Source organism: Aquarana catesbeiana, linkage group LG04 (assembly GCF_042186555.1).
Source record: "Aquarana catesbeiana isolate 2022-GZ linkage group LG04, ASM4218655v1, whole genome shotgun sequence".
NCBI classification, from domain to species: Eukaryota; Metazoa; Chordata; class Amphibia; order Anura; family Ranidae; genus Aquarana; species Aquarana catesbeiana.
Genome location: NC_133327.1, coordinates 627825302 through 627841364, shown reverse-complemented (window position 1 = coordinate 627841364; position 16063 = coordinate 627825302).

Genomic DNA, 16063 nt, shown 5'->3' with positions numbered 1-16063 from the left:
ATGGATGAGAGAACCAAGCATTCTGATTTCTACTACTCATCTATGTCCGATGTACTTCTGTGGTGAGTAAAGGTCAGCATTACCCACCGACCAATCCAAGATAAGTCTGAACACCTCATCCATCCGGACCTGATCCCTACCTACCGTATTTTGGTATAAGCTTGTTTGACTCACCGCCAATGGCTTGTGAGTCCACCAATTCCGGTAAGAGTATTCCATCCCCTTCTTTACTCTTTGAAGTTGAAAGCACTATTTGGGGCATCAGTTCAATCATAGAATACACCGAAATGCAATACAGAAATCTAGAATACACATCAATTATTCTGCATTTATCTGTATGTACTTTTGCTTTGTCACACCAATACAGACTTTTATTTGTTCCCGTTATTTGTGTGTGGTGTACTTTTAACTACTTGTAGTCTACCCGGGATTCTAGACACTGTGATATACCATATATGGCCATTAAAAACACACCCTACTGTTTCCACGGTTTATTTGAATCATTTATATACCATAGAGTAGCCACATTCATTTTACATTGAAAGATATATATAACTGCTTCATTACTGTTTAAACACATTTTTTCCAAAGTAGTTAGCGCCACAAAATAATACTTGGTTCTGTATTCTCTAACAGGTGGTGTAGGGGGGTAGTACTCAGAAGTAGAGATGGGCCGAAGTTCGACCCGAACAGCAACCTCCATTGAAGTCTATGGGAGCCGAACATGAGAAATCAAAAGTCCCCATTTTGAAGGCTTATATGCAAGTAATTGGCCATAAAAAGGGTATGGCGGCTCCGGTACTGCTCTGGGGGACATGTTTCAATGCAAAAAACTGACCAGTGCATTCTGGGTCAGTGATTTCACAAGATAGCGGTGCCACCCACCAGGTGAGGTCGCCAGGTGACCCCGCCCTTACCTATATAGGAACTGTCAGACGGCAGAAGAGGCATTCATTGGTCAGCTGTCAATGAGCGCAGATCGGTTTCTTTTTATCTTTCAGGTGTGGCGTGCGGCGTGATTGATGATGGATTTACATTGGGGGACACAGTTTTTTTATTTTTTAATAAAAGAATTGTCAAAAACTGTCTGCGTTTTTATTACTTTTTGACACTTTTTTGGTGAATTGGTAGGGGTACTATGTACCCCATACTCATTCACCTGGGGGGAGGGCAGGATCTGGGGGCCCCCTTCTTAAAGGGGGCTTTCACATTCTGATAAGCCCCCTGCCCGCAGACCCCCACAACCACAGCCTAGGGTTGTGGGGAAAAGACCCTTGTCCCCATTAACATGGGGGGCATGTTGGGGGCATGTGGCAAGGTATGGTTCAGGAGGGGGGGCGCTCGCTCACCCCCTCCTTTCCTGACCTGCCAGGCTGCATGCCTGGATAAGAGTCTGGTAAGGATTTTTTTTGGGGGGGGCCCCAACACTGGTTTTTTTAAAAATAATTTTTTAACCAATTTTTTTTTATTCAGCTGTCAGCGGGAAAGCCCATTGACAGCTGATGACTCATTGGTTGTTAACCTCCCTGGCGGTATTTCCGAGTCTGGCTCGGGGTGGAATTTCAGAACCAAAAGCGGTAAGCCCGAGCCAGACTCAGGATCGCATCGCAGGATCCAGGAAGAGTTTACTTACCTTGTCCCCAGGATCCTGTAATGTCTCCCCGCAGTGTGAGCGGCTCGTCCTCCGCTTGATTCACCACGGAGCTGAGCTCCGCTCCCTGTGAGATTTGCGATGCACGGGGACGGAGAACGGCGCCAAATTCAAAAAGTTAAACACACACAATACATACAGTATACTGTAATCTTACAGATTACATTACTGTATGAAATTATTTCACATCCCTTTTGTCCCTAGTGATTTCTCCAGTGCCCTGCATGCAGTTTTATATTATAAAAACTGTTCTTTCTGCCTGGAAACTGGAGATTGTCCATAGCAACCAAAACCGTCCCTTTAAATCAAAAGTGGTTTTAGATCAGCTAGAAAACAGCGATAATAAATTAGACTCACTCACAGAATTGAGCGATAGTGATTTGTGGGGAGATCCGTCATCAAACACTGAAAAGTAATGACAGCGCAATTCTGCAACTGAGCAAATTTTTGTGTTTTTGATTTGATTACATTATTGAATAATTTTTATTATTATTATATTATTATTTGGTATAATTATTTATAGTTATTTATTATATTATAATTTATGATTTCGTGTTTAAAACTTTATTATACCCGAGATGTCTACTAGACTCTGGTTTGGACAGATTTAAGTGAGTTATTCCTAAGAATTACAGGCCTACAATATAAAACGCCAAATTTCCATGAAAAATAATGGTACCGCTTTCAGCATCAAAAATATGAAATAATCATACCGCCAGGGAGGTTAAAGGCGCCACGGCCGGGTTCTTGGCCCCTGCTACTTAACAACCAGCTTTTACTGTGCCCTGATTGGGCAAAGCTTTGCCCAATTAGGGTGCAGAATGCACGGTGCAGTGCGCAGTGCATTGCAGGGTGTTCGGCGGGGCAAACACCCCACAAATTCAGGTCTTCCCTGAATGGGGCAAACAGCCAATGTTCAGCCCAAACTCATGCTCCCTTAATTATATTATATAACTCATGCAACCTTCTTTATAATATATGTATATGTATATTTTCTTAAGATCATTTTGGAACATTAAATAGACTGACCACTCCTGAAGAAGTGGATCTATTCCATTAAACGCATCTAGCTATATGAACCAATGAATAAGACTGTATTATTGATCTGTATCTAATTATGAAATGTTGTACGGCATATTAGGATGCTTTTATATTTATCTACAAGAAATTATGTTTTATGTAATAGTTGTGCCTCAAAAATCACATCCTCTACATTACAATACAGAATCTTACAATATATAGGGCTGTGGCACTTTTAACCTACCTAAAATAATCAATAAAGCAAGTATATACAGAAAATGCATACAAGTAATTGTAAAATATAAAGCAATTTACAAACGAATAAAAATATTTTTAATGAATTAAAATAAGGTGGTGCAAAAAAATATAATTTGTCTATAACTGCTATACTTGGTTATATACATTGCACAGTCTCTCTGAAGTGGATTTGCTAAAGCAGGTGAATAAGGTGAAGCTGTGTTCACTTTATTCATCCAATCATGCTGCAAGGAATTTTTTTTTTCTGTTTTTTTTTTTTTTTTTTAACATTTTCCTTGCGTGTCATTAGGTGTTCAAAGTAAACATGGATTTACCTTATTTACTTAGTGCAGTGAACATTCTTGCTACAGCTACTTTTTTAGAGAATGAACCCCTATATATTTTCCTTACATAACTGTGATTTTTTTTTTCTTGATGTGATTGTCCATTAATTTATTTCAATATAGCACTTAGGAAAGTAGTATAGCTTGCCAGTCTGTGTCAAAATTATTGTATATATGAAACTTAAACATGGCCTTTACAATGTTTAGCCTGTTGTTCCAAACAACAAAATTAATAATGGTTTTCATTTTTCAATTTGGAAATCTGGGGCTACTGAGCTCCTAAGTTGGATTCTTGTTCCTCAGGCATTAACAGGAACCTTATCAGGGGTGTTAAATAACTGTGACCATTAGCAGTATTTCCCAATGCACAAGCATTTTTGTAGCAAAGACAAAGGACTATTATTGTAGGTGAAAGTGGACAGATGAGATGCTATTGCAATAGGACTGTTTGTGGAATTTGTTACTTATATATTTTAAAGTACCAACAGATCTGAAATACAAGTTATTCTTTGTAGGAAAGACACCAAACCATTGACAAGTACATTTATCTAAATTTTGTTACTGGTTGTCTGAATGCTAAAGACAAATTATCATATTATTTATTTTTAAAAAGAAATTTCATGTGAACATTTTTTTTTGAAAGAGTAGTTTTTGATATATGGGTTGAGATTTTACATTTTTTTAGAAGTTAGAAGAAATCTCTCTAAAGTGTAGAGAGATTCCCTGTCATCAGAATAGTTTCCTTTGGAAGTATTACCTTCACCTACATTTCTGGCGGCATCTCCAAAATTTTGGATTTCCAGTCTCTCTCTGACCCAGTGAGAATAGTCACCAGCACAAATAGAGAGAGGAAGTTAAATTTAAAGCGAGGACACAAATAGTTATGATAATCTTTCTTTCTACCTTTTTCACACTCAATCTAAGAAATTTAAAAAAAAGAGATATCCTTTAGAGCCCAATTTAACCACTTAAAGACCAGGCCTATTTCTGACATTTGTTTAAAATCAGTATTTTCTGCTAGAAAATTACTTAGAACCCCCAAACATTATATATATATATATATATATATATATATATATATATATATATATATATATATATATATATATATATATATATAATTTTTTAGCAGAGACTCTGGAGAATAAAATGGCGGCCGTTGCAATATTTTAAGTCACATGGGTATTTGCACAGCGGTCTTTCAAATGCAATTTTTGGGGAAAAATATACTTCACTGAATTAAAAAAAAACTAAACAAAAAGTTAGCCCAATTTTTTTGGTATAATGTGAAAGATGATGTTACACTGACTAAATAGATACCTAACATGTTACACTTTAAAATTGCACACAGTTTAGAGTTACAGAGATGGTCTTTTGCTAGAATTATTGCTCTCGCTCTAACAATTGCGACGATACCTCACATGTGTGATCTGAACACTGTTTACATTTGCCGGCGCAGCTTTACTTTTACGGGGCGCTTTAGTTTTTTTCTCTTTCTAATTTATTCTATTTATTTTTATTTTTTTTACACCGTCCCTTAACCTCCCTGGCGGTATGATTATTTCAGATTTTTGCGTCTCAAAGCGGTACAATTATTTTGCATAGAAATTTGGCGTTTTATATTGTAGGCCTGTAATTCTTAGCAATAACACACTTAAATCTGTCCACCAAGAGTCTAGTAGATATCCTGGGTATGATGAAGTTTGAAACACAAAATCATAAATTATAATATAATAAAAAATATATAAATAATTATAAAAAATAATAATATAATAATAATAAAATACATTTCCCCATGATTCACTATTGCTCAATTCTGCAAGTGTTCTAATTTACTATCGCTTTTTTCTAGCTGGTCTAAAACCACTTTTGATGTAAAGGGACACTTTTTGGTTGCCATTGACAATCTCAAGTTTCCAGGCAGAAAGAACAGTATATATCATATAAAACTGCATGCAGGGTGTTGGACAAAGCACTGGGGACAAAATGGAGGTGAAATGATTTCATACAGTACTGTATTCTGTAAGATTACAGTGTACTGTATGTTTTATGAATTTTCACTTTGTTAAATTTGCCGCCAGGCTCCGCCCGCATGCACTGCAATGCTCACAGGGAACAGAGCCCGGCACACAGGGCATCGGGGCAGAGGACAGAGCCCGCAGACACAGCGGGGGGACATCGCAGGATCCTCGGGACAAGGTAAGTATACCGCACCAGGATCCTGAGATCATGTGGCTCAGGGTTACCGCTAATGGTGCTGAAATTTAACCCCGAGCCACACTCAGGAAAACCGCCAGGAAGGCTACAAAAAAAAAATCTGATCACTTTTATTGCTGTCACAAGGAATGTAAAAATCCCTTGTGACAGTAATAGGCAGTGACAGGTACTCTTTATGGAGGGATCTGGGGTCCAAAAGACTCCAAACCCCTTCTCTGCACTTCAAACACCAAAATCTGCTTTTTCAAATACTGTGGATTTTTTAAAGTCGGCGCCGTTGGCTGCCAAGTAAACTACTATAGCAGAGACCCGATCAAAACTGATTCCGGTTTTGTTTGGGTCTCTGGCCAGCCGGCGGATGTGCGAGCTGGTTGCTCGGGTCTCCTGGTGGGACAGGAGACCCGGGCGGAGCATCAAAAAGTGGCAGGGGGGGGGGCGTCCCCTCCTGCTGCTTGTGATAACTTCTTAGCCACATCGGTTGTTATCACATGAAAGCCGACCATCCGCTCTAAAAAATGGTACCGGGGTGATAACCTAGCTAGCCTCTGAGCCTCTGATGACACTCCCGGGGCAGAGTGAAAAGCATTAGGTACAGAGTCTTCTGGTGACACCATTTCTTGGATTTTGGAACGTAAACCACGGATTGCACTGCGTTTTATTATGCTTGACTAACATGTGAGTGGATATTATTATTATTATTATTACTATTGGTGATGTATGGAAGAGGATAAAGACACATCTATGAAAGATATATTTCACAAGTACAGGCGATCTTTACATAGATAGCTGGTGAGTGAGGGAGCACAGGAGGAAGGGGAGCACAGCACTTTCATCACCTTTGCCATATATTTCTGCATGGATTGCACTTTTTAAAGAACTTTTTCTGGACGGATGGTACTTCAACGGAATCATTGTGATATCGAAGAATCACAGCACTATATCAACTCTTATTGATATGCTTTGTCATTTGTTGTAGCAGATATTGTTGGTTATATTGTAGACTATTTTTTGATTCTATATATTTTATTGAGCACAGACAGCTCAGGAACTTCCCATGCTAATTCTTAAAGGAGTACACGTCTTTTTCTTGCAGCAGTCAAAACTTAATTTAATTTAAATTAATCTGAGCACACCACAGCGCGGGGACACTTATAGAGAAAAGTAAAAGTCAGACAAGGGCACAGGAAAAGTGTTAGAACATGAAATATTTAATACAGAATAAAACAATATCACATTAACATAAAGTTAGTGGTCTACAGCATAAGAACCATCCGCAGAGCAAGACTGTAAAGGACACCAGAATCACACTGCTACCATTGGGTTGTCAGTTCAAAAAGCTGGCCCTGGAGCGCTAGACCTGCTAGGAAGCTGTCAAAAGTGGCGTCATTGGCCACACTGCAGACTCATGTAGTACAAGGAGGCAACCCATTTGCCAAGCCTACTTGCAGTTTAAAACAGTCGTTCATAGAATAACATGAAGTAAGTATTCTAAATTTGTTCCTTTTAATGATTGTTTTTTTTAAAAGATTTTTTTTATGTGTAAAGAATAGTTGTTTTCTGCTTGTTTATATAATAGTTATGCTCCCATGCTGCAAAGTAAGATGAATTTTAATAGTGTATGGCTAGCTTAACTTTAACATACCAAACGCAATGGTTACTCAACACATGTTCATTCAGACTAGATTGTAGTTTTGCTTTTCTTCCAGGAATGTCTCTGCTCTAAAAACAGCAGTAAAACAAATATTCTAGATGAAAAACTGTTAGAGCAAGCAGAGCATGGCAGTTTCCATATTTCTCATACCAGTGCTTCCCCTTTAAATATTCTACCAGCCATAAAAATAAAACTTGATGTGTAAAAGGGAAAGCATAACATCCATCGAAGGTCCAGACGATACATAATAATTATAAAACAGACCAGACAAAATGATTCCCTTTTCATAACGCCCACTTACTTTTCACAAGCCAAAACCTCTTGAAGAAATTAGGCAACACAGCAGTGAATGCTTTCAAATTACCAGAAATAATTATCTCCTCTCCATGACGATGGAGCCACATAAAAGTCTCCCTGCCCAGCTTCTCATTTTAACTTGTTTTAAAGTGTGGGAAAGTATAATATTTATAGGGTCCTGCGTGGATTCTGTATCGCCCACATAACGGCGTCACCCTGTATGGTGCAGAAGCCAGCAGGCTAGACTCTATGATAGCCTCATGAATTTATTTCAGAGTTCTGCTACATTTTTAATGTGTTAGTCTTCAGATAATCATCTTGAGTGGCCTTTATATTTTCCTGTTTCTGTTCAACATTTTTGGAATAAAACAGTACAGAGATAACGTGAAATGTTGCTGCCTAGCAGTAATATATAAGACAGACACTTGTAATTTATAGATGTATACATTTGTCTGTAAGGCTGACTGTAAATTTACATTTTGGAAGTCACTGTTGTGAGATACTAGACAAAAGCATTGACCCTTTGGGGTTGGTTTATTAGAAAAGTAGAAAATGTTCACTTAAAGTGCATCTAGACCCATAGACTTTAAGTAGAAGTCTTGTCTAAATCTAAACTTAAGCCTGCACCCCCCCCCCCCATTCTAAGCCCTATACTGTCTAGCCTGTAAAAGGAAAGATGTGTATATGTACCTTATCCTGAGCAGTGACATCACCCATAGACGTATTATAGGGCACCCATTGTCTGCTGTCCCTCCTCTCTCCTGAAGCCAGTGCTGGGAGCTGATCATGTGACTGGGCTAGCATATCCTTCCATTTGGACATATTTCCTTGACAGGGTAGTTAGCATAAGGCTTAGAATTGGGGTGGTTGCAGGTTGGATAAGTTTACACTGGACTTCTACTTTAAACTAAATATGTTGTTGCCATGCCCCAGTGGTATCAAAAGTTTAATCTAATAAGTTCAATGAAATACCATACCAGCAAGGTGGATCCACAGAAATTTCCTGTTGTATAGTGACAATACTTTTTTCTTTAAAATAATTTTTACCGAAAAAGTTTTTTTTATATTACTTACACATACTGTATACATTTATAACCCCCCCAATCAGAGAGACTCCAAACAGTAGACCCCCTACAAAAAAATACCATGTTATCAAACCATTTTATCTCCAAAGCACAATTACAATCTTATATCTTTTAATCACTTTACCAATAATAAAGTCCATTTGTAAACCATTTTTATATCATCAACGTATGTGGTATTATACCCATTAAGGCTCTATATTTCAATAATAAAACACCCCAAACACTTAATATTAAGTACGAAATCTATCAACATTCACAGATCCAGGTGCCAGTCCTGGAGCATCTAACCAAGGTTTTCACAACTTATCAAATTTCATAACACATCTCCTCCTCGCATAGGTACGTTTCTCTCTCACTAGTGTGCTGTTAAGAGCTTTCAACCATTCTGAATAAGAAGGTGGTAGAGAAGATAGCCACCTCTGGGCTCTAGGTTTATGAGAATGAAAGAGGCATTGAAGGACCACTATCTGTATAGCAGGGGGCACAAATTCAAACTCCATATAACCTAGAACACATAACTTACGATCTAATTGAAGGGATACTCAAAATACAGAGTTTGATGTATTCCATATGTCTGCCCAGTATCTATATAACTTTGGGCATCTCCACAGTATATGGATGAGAGTCCCAGGTGAACTCCCACACCTTGGACAGGAAGCATCCAGTCACTGCCCATACAAAAATAATATTTGTGGTGTACAATACACCCTATGAAGTATAAAAAGTTGCATCAATTTTAGTGACGGAGATAATGAAATTAACTAAACTGATTCTAAAATGTATTTCCACTGACCAAGCTTACTAAATTCAGCTGCGGCATTGCCACACTTTTCTATTCACTCCCAATGGGAACTACAAACAGCCATGCCAATGCACAGTGCAGTTGCACATTCTACCATAGTGACTGCAGTAAAACAATAATGTTCATCTGCTGCTGGAAAATGCACAACTCCACACCAAGTTCATAGAAAGAGTCTACGTGATGTACACAGGACAAAGGGGTGGAAACATGTACAAAGTGAGGGAAAAACTGTATTTGTGTGTAGCTACTCTGCCCTAAGCAGGTGTGACTCTTTCAATTTAGTGTGGCTTGGCTATAATCAGTCAAAGCTGAGATTGATCATTCTGTATTTACTTGTTCTTTCCTATGGCCTCGTACACAAGATACGAAAGTCAGAAGGGAAAATTCATAAGAACAGCTGATTTTCGGATCGTTAGTACGGTGCTTTTGACAGCCGTTTTGACTTTTTGGACAGACAAAAGTTGGATGTGTAGGCTATAAAATTTTTGTCGGATGTGAACTCTACGTCTGATTTTCAGATGGTCAGTACAGAAATCATCACACAAAAGTCGAAAGTACAAACACGCATGATCCGAATCAAGGAACGACTGGGAAGAGTTTGGTCTTGTAAACTACTGTTCGTAATCTAGAATTAACATTCGTGACGCGGCGATTGATGAAATGTCGAAATGCAGCACACATTCTCATCTTCTTTAATGGGATAATAATGAAGCTGCTTTGCTGCTGATACTGATGTACAGTGGGGATGGAAAGTATTCAGACCCCCTTAAATTTTTCACTCTTTGTTATATTGCAGCCATTTGCTAAAATCATTTAAGTTAATTTTTTTCCTCATTAATGTACACACAGCACCCCATATTGACAGAAATACACAGAATTGTTGACATTTTTGCAGATTTATTAAAAAAGAAAAACTGAAATATCACATGGTCCTAAGTATTCAGACCCTTTGCTGTTACGCTCATATATTTAACTCAGGTGCTGTCCATTTCTTCTGATCATCCTTGAGATGGTTCTAAACCTTCATTTGAGTCCAGCTGTGTTTGATTATACTGATTGGACTTGATTAGGAAAGCCACACACCTGTCTATATAAGACCTTACAGCTCACAGTGCATGTCAGAGCAAATGAGAATCATGAGATCAAAGGAACTGCCTGAAGAGTTTAGAGACAGAATTGTGGCAAGGCACAGATCTGACCAAGGTTACAAAAAAATTTCTGCTGCATTTAAGGTTCCTAAGAGCACAGTGGCCTCCATAATCCTTAAATGGAAGAAGTTTGGGATGACCAGAACCCTTCCTAGAGCTGGCCATCTTGCCAAACTGAGCTATCAGGGGAGAAGAGCCTTGGTGAGAGAGGTAAAGAAGAACCCAAAGATCACTGTGGCTGAGCTCCAGAGATGCAGTCGGGAGATGGGAGAAAGTTGTAGAAAGTCAACCATCACTGCAGCCCTCCACCAGTTGGGGCTTTATGGCAGAGTGGCCCGACGGAAGCCTCTCCTCAGTGCAAGACACATGAAAGCCCACATGGAGTTTGCTAAAAAACACTTGAAGGACTCCAAGATGGTGAGAAAAAGGATTCTTTGGTCTGATGAGACCAAGATAGAACTTCTTGGCCTTAATTCTAAGTGGTATGTGTGGAGAAAACCAGGCACTGCTCATCACCTGTCCAATACAGTTCCAACAGTGAAGCATGGTGGTGGCAGCATCATGCTGTGGGGGTGTTTTTCAGCTGCTGGGACAGGACGACTGGTTGCAATCGAGGGAAAGATCAATGTGGCCAAGTACAGGGATATCCTGGACGAAAACCTTCTCCAGAGTGCTCAGGACCTCAGACTGGGCCGAAGGTTTACCTTCCAACAAGACAAGGACCCTAAGCACACAGCTAAAATAAGGAAGGAGTGGCTTCACAACAACTCCGTGACTGTTCTTGAATGGCCCAGCCAGAGCCCTGACTTTGAAATGAGCATCTCTGGAGAGACCTAAAAATGGCTGTCCACCATCGTTTACCATCCAACCTGACAGAACTGGAGAGGATCTGCAAGGAGGAATGGCAGAGGATCCCCAAATCCAGGTGTGAAAAACTTGTTGCATCTTTCCCAAAAAGACTCATGGCTGTATTAGACCAAAAGGGTGCTTCTACTAAATACTGAGCAAAGGGTCTAAATACTTAGGATCATGTGATATTTCAGTTTTTCTTTTTTAATAAATCTGCAAAAATATCAACAATATGGGGTGCTGTGTGTACATTAATGAGGAAAAAAAATGAACTTAAATGATTTTAGCAAATAGCTGCAATACTTTCCATCCCAACTGTAGTTATGCCAAACGTATTTTAAAAGGCATTTGTTTTGTACGATCTGAAAATAATCGCAAATCAACGCTCACCAAACTTCTACTAACTCGAAATTAGCAGAAGGGGCCTAAGGGGTGGCGCTTGAGAAATGAACTTCCTCTTTATACTCTCATAGTACGTCACTATGTTCGTGTTTGTCAAGCGACAATTTGCGGATAGTTAGTATGCTGGACAAAATCCTGCACAAGCGCTTTTGACAAAAATCAGGCGCTCGGTCGTACAACAATCAAACCGTGTGTACGAGGCTTAAGTCCAGTGTTATTGTTACTGTAGCTATTGGCTGCTGCTGGTGTATATCACTGACATTAGAGCAAAAGGATACAATAATTCTGGGTCTCCCTTGCCAACCAGGAAGTTTGTTGTTGTGGTGCAGGCTGAGAGAGGATATAAATATATGGGTGTGACCTGGTGAAGCTCTATTGGATGGAGGGTGTGTGCTGGAAGTCTTGTCCTCCAAGGCCTGCTGCCTGAGGTGGAGGGGGGGGGGGTTAACCCATGTGCTTGTGAGACCAGTCTGGGGCCTAGGCTCACACTACCCTGCTAGAAGTGGCATTTCCTAGCAGGAGTGAGCCATCCTAAGAATAAGTACCAGGGAGGAACTTCAACTGGAGGTACGTGAAAAGCTGAAGTTTGGCTTGGACCTTACAGGGAGCCTGGTGTCTCCCCCCAGGGAGCTCCAATCACAGAATGTTGGTCTAACTTAAAGGTTATTTACCTGTGAAGACTGTGAGTATAATTTGTCTTGGAGTTTGCCTTGGCCTTTGGGTGTCCGTTGCCCTAACCCTCTCTCCCATCAGTTTATGGTGGTTAATGAAATGTTTTAAAGTGGCTGGCACCCATCTATGCACATCCCCACTCTATGCGACACCACTCTAAGGTGAACTGTCAGACCACCCAGGCACTGCAACAAAACAAATCATACAGTCCTGTTTTGCTAACAGTACTCAAAAAAGCTAGGTATTCAGTTCAGTTTAGTCCTTTTTTAAAGTAGAACAATGGTCAAACTAAAAAAAAAAAAATAATCACACTTCTTATACCAGTAGGACAAAGCTCTTTGTTTTACTAAGTACCCCCTGGAACATTTTGTAAATATCTGTTGATCCTACCAGAGACATCGATTTTTCTGTCATCACATCGTCATGTGACATTTTTGCCTCCTTGAAATTCATGTCTGCAGAGGATTCGGCGTTGCAATGATTTTTTTTGCAAAATGTCATCTTGGTGGGCTTCCCTGTAAAGCGTACATATACCTGGAAGCATCAGAGGTCACTTATGAAGATGTTTTTGGACCAATGTATGCTAGTGAGTGAGCTTTGTCACCCTAGGAAAGGAAGTATGTTACTGGCAGAATCACCAGATGGCAGTCACCACATCTAAGGGCTGATAAACTACACTATATTACAATTTGTTTCTGAGTTTAAATCCTTTATAAAGAAGAATTCTTGTGACTCCAGTGCAGTTTTGAAGTGCAGTATAGCATTTTAAAAAAGCAAAGCTTAAATGGTTCAGCATTAAATATTTTTATATAAAAAGGGAGATCACAGATATATTGTAACTTGTCACTCATTTTTTTAAGATTAACTACAAGGCTGTATGGAGATTATCTTCCCAGTCATGGGCAGCTATCCATGGCAGAGGAGTTTGATATAACCTGGGGGGATACAAACCGAGCAAAAAATCAACATTCATTTTAACCTATAAAAATGTTATGAAGCTACACCAGTACATTTGTTAAAGCGCTTAAAGATGAGAAATGAAAAAGCTCAAAGGTGACAATAAATCTGAAAAAATAATGAACAACTGTTTTTTCGGCATTACTAAAATGGTGTAATTTAATATAAAGAAAAAAAGGGTTCCTCTTCTTATGTCTGGCGGACGTTGTTAAAAAAAGCTTTCGATTCTGAGTCCAAATATGAGTCTCCTCGCGTGTCTGGTTACAACTTAGCGAAAGTTATTTTAGAAAATTAGGTGCATGAGTGATACCTATTTGTTTCATTATATGATTATACTTATTTTCTGTATACTTTTTCCCAGTTGATTTTGCCTAAACTTAGTAGTAAGTCAGTTTATCCCTCTCTGTTTCTCTTTTGTTGGTCTGATTCTGAAGCAACAACCATATTAGGTTACTCATAGACATAAAGTGATTGTAAAGTTTTGTCTTTTTTTTCTATAAAAATAATAAACATGTTATACTTACCTGTTCTGTTGCAGTGGATTTGTACAGAGTAGCCCAGATCCTCCTCTTTTCAGGTCCCTCTTCTGTGCTCTTGGCCCTTCCCTCCCATCGTTTGCCCTCACAGCAAGCAGCTTGCTATGGGGGCACCTGAGCTGAGTCACAGCTCCGTGTTTCCATTCAGACACGGAGCTGTGGCTTGGCCCCTCCCTGCCCTCTCTCTCTCCTGATTGGCTAACTGACATTGATTAACAGCAGCGGGAGCCAATGGCACAGCTGCTGTGTCTCAGTCAATCAGGAGGCAGAGTCTGGGACGGCTGAGACACTCGTGGACATCGCTGGACAGAGTTGGGGCCCAAGTAAGTATTGGGGGGCCGGGGGGGCCGACGCACACAGAAGGCTTTTTATCTTAAAGTATAGAATGCATTAAGATAAAAATACCTTCTGACTTTACAATCCCTTTAAGGACAATGGTCTGAAAAAAACTGGTGGCTTCAAATTAAATTTTGGCCTCTCTCAAAAGAATCATGTAAGATGGCTCTTTTGAAAACATCTCCAAAAAAATGTATCTGTACGATAGGAGTTTTTTTTTTTTTTTTACATTTGACAAATTATGTTTTAAATGTCAAAGCCAAATGTTTGTGTACACCCCTCCAAATGATTGAGTTCAGGTGTTACTATTAATGCTACAACATACAAAGATATTTTAGCTAACCATGCCCTTCTGATCTTATGTCAACAGTTTGGGGAAGACCCTTCTCTGTTCCAGCTTGACTATGCCCCCTGGCACCAAACCAGCTCCAGGTGGTTTGATGAGTTTAGTATCAAGGAACTTCAGTGGCCTGGAAGAGCCCTGACTTCAAGCCTACTTAACACCTTGGGATGAATTGTACCCTTAACTGTGAGTTAGGTCTTATCATCCAACATCAGTATCTGACCATAAAACATTCTTTGGGCTGAATGGACACAAATTCCCACAGACAACATCCAAAATCCTGCAAAGCCTTCCCAGAAGAGTGGAGGCTGCAAAAGTTGCACATGAGGAGGGGGGCCCTAAAATGTTTAGGGTCAAATGGGCTCAAATAGCACTGCACCGCACCAAAAGTAGTGCATGATGTCAAATTGGGAACAGCGGTTGTGTCCATGTAGCCACTGCATCCCAATTGACATCAATGGGACTACATGCATGGGGATGCACGGAACACCTATGCATCCTCATGCAGGTAAACACAGTCCTCGCATGGGCGTGCACAGTAGTATGCTCCATGTGTACAAGGCCTTAGTTAATACACTAGAAGCAGGTAGCATGGAAATGCACTGCAACCGCATCACATGGTACTTTTGTATTAAAAATGAATTGAATAGCATTTTTGGTTTGTGGTGCCCAGATGCAGTGTAGTTATTCTTCAATGAGCAGTTCATACAAATGAGCTACCTACCCCACAGATTACATTATCAGGTGCTCATGGGAAATTAAGTCCTTTGTGGTTTTCCTCAGTCCATGGGAAAGGATGCAGGGGGTGCTTAGATTCTTGCTCTTGGCCATAAAAGATGCTGGGAGTTTGCAACAAAAAGTTGTGATGTCATGATGAAGATTAAACCTTCTTGCTCAAAAAAGAAGTTAAAGTGATATTAAAGGTTTGGTTATCTTTTTTTAAAATAACACACATGCTATACTTACTTGCTCTGTGTAATGGTTTTGCACAAAGCAGCCCCAATCCTCCTCTTCTCAGGTCCCGCGCGACCGCTCCAGCCCCCTCCCTCCTGACTAGTGCCCCCATAGCAAGCAACTTGCTATGGGGGCACCTGAGCAGGCTCACTCCCAAGCCGCTGTTCTGTGTGTCCATTCACACATGGACCACGGCTTGGCCCCACCCCTGCTCTCTCCTCATTGGCTCACTGGCTATGATTGACAGTAGCGGGAGCCAATGGCTACCACTGCTGTCTCAGACAATAAGGAGGGAGAGACCTGGGAGAGCTGAGGCTGTTGTGCACATCACTGGTTCAAGATGGGGTTCAGGTAAGTATTGGGGGGGACTGGGGCAGTGCTGCACACTGATCATGCATTGAATGTATGAAGGTAAAAAACCTTCAGCCTTTACAGATGTTTTTTAAACTTGTATGTTTTAACATGTTGATGTTAATAAAATTCTATTTGTTTTATATACTTGTGTATCTCAATTGTTACAGTACAATTAAAGTCCATTAGCCTCAATCACAAATCTATCCAC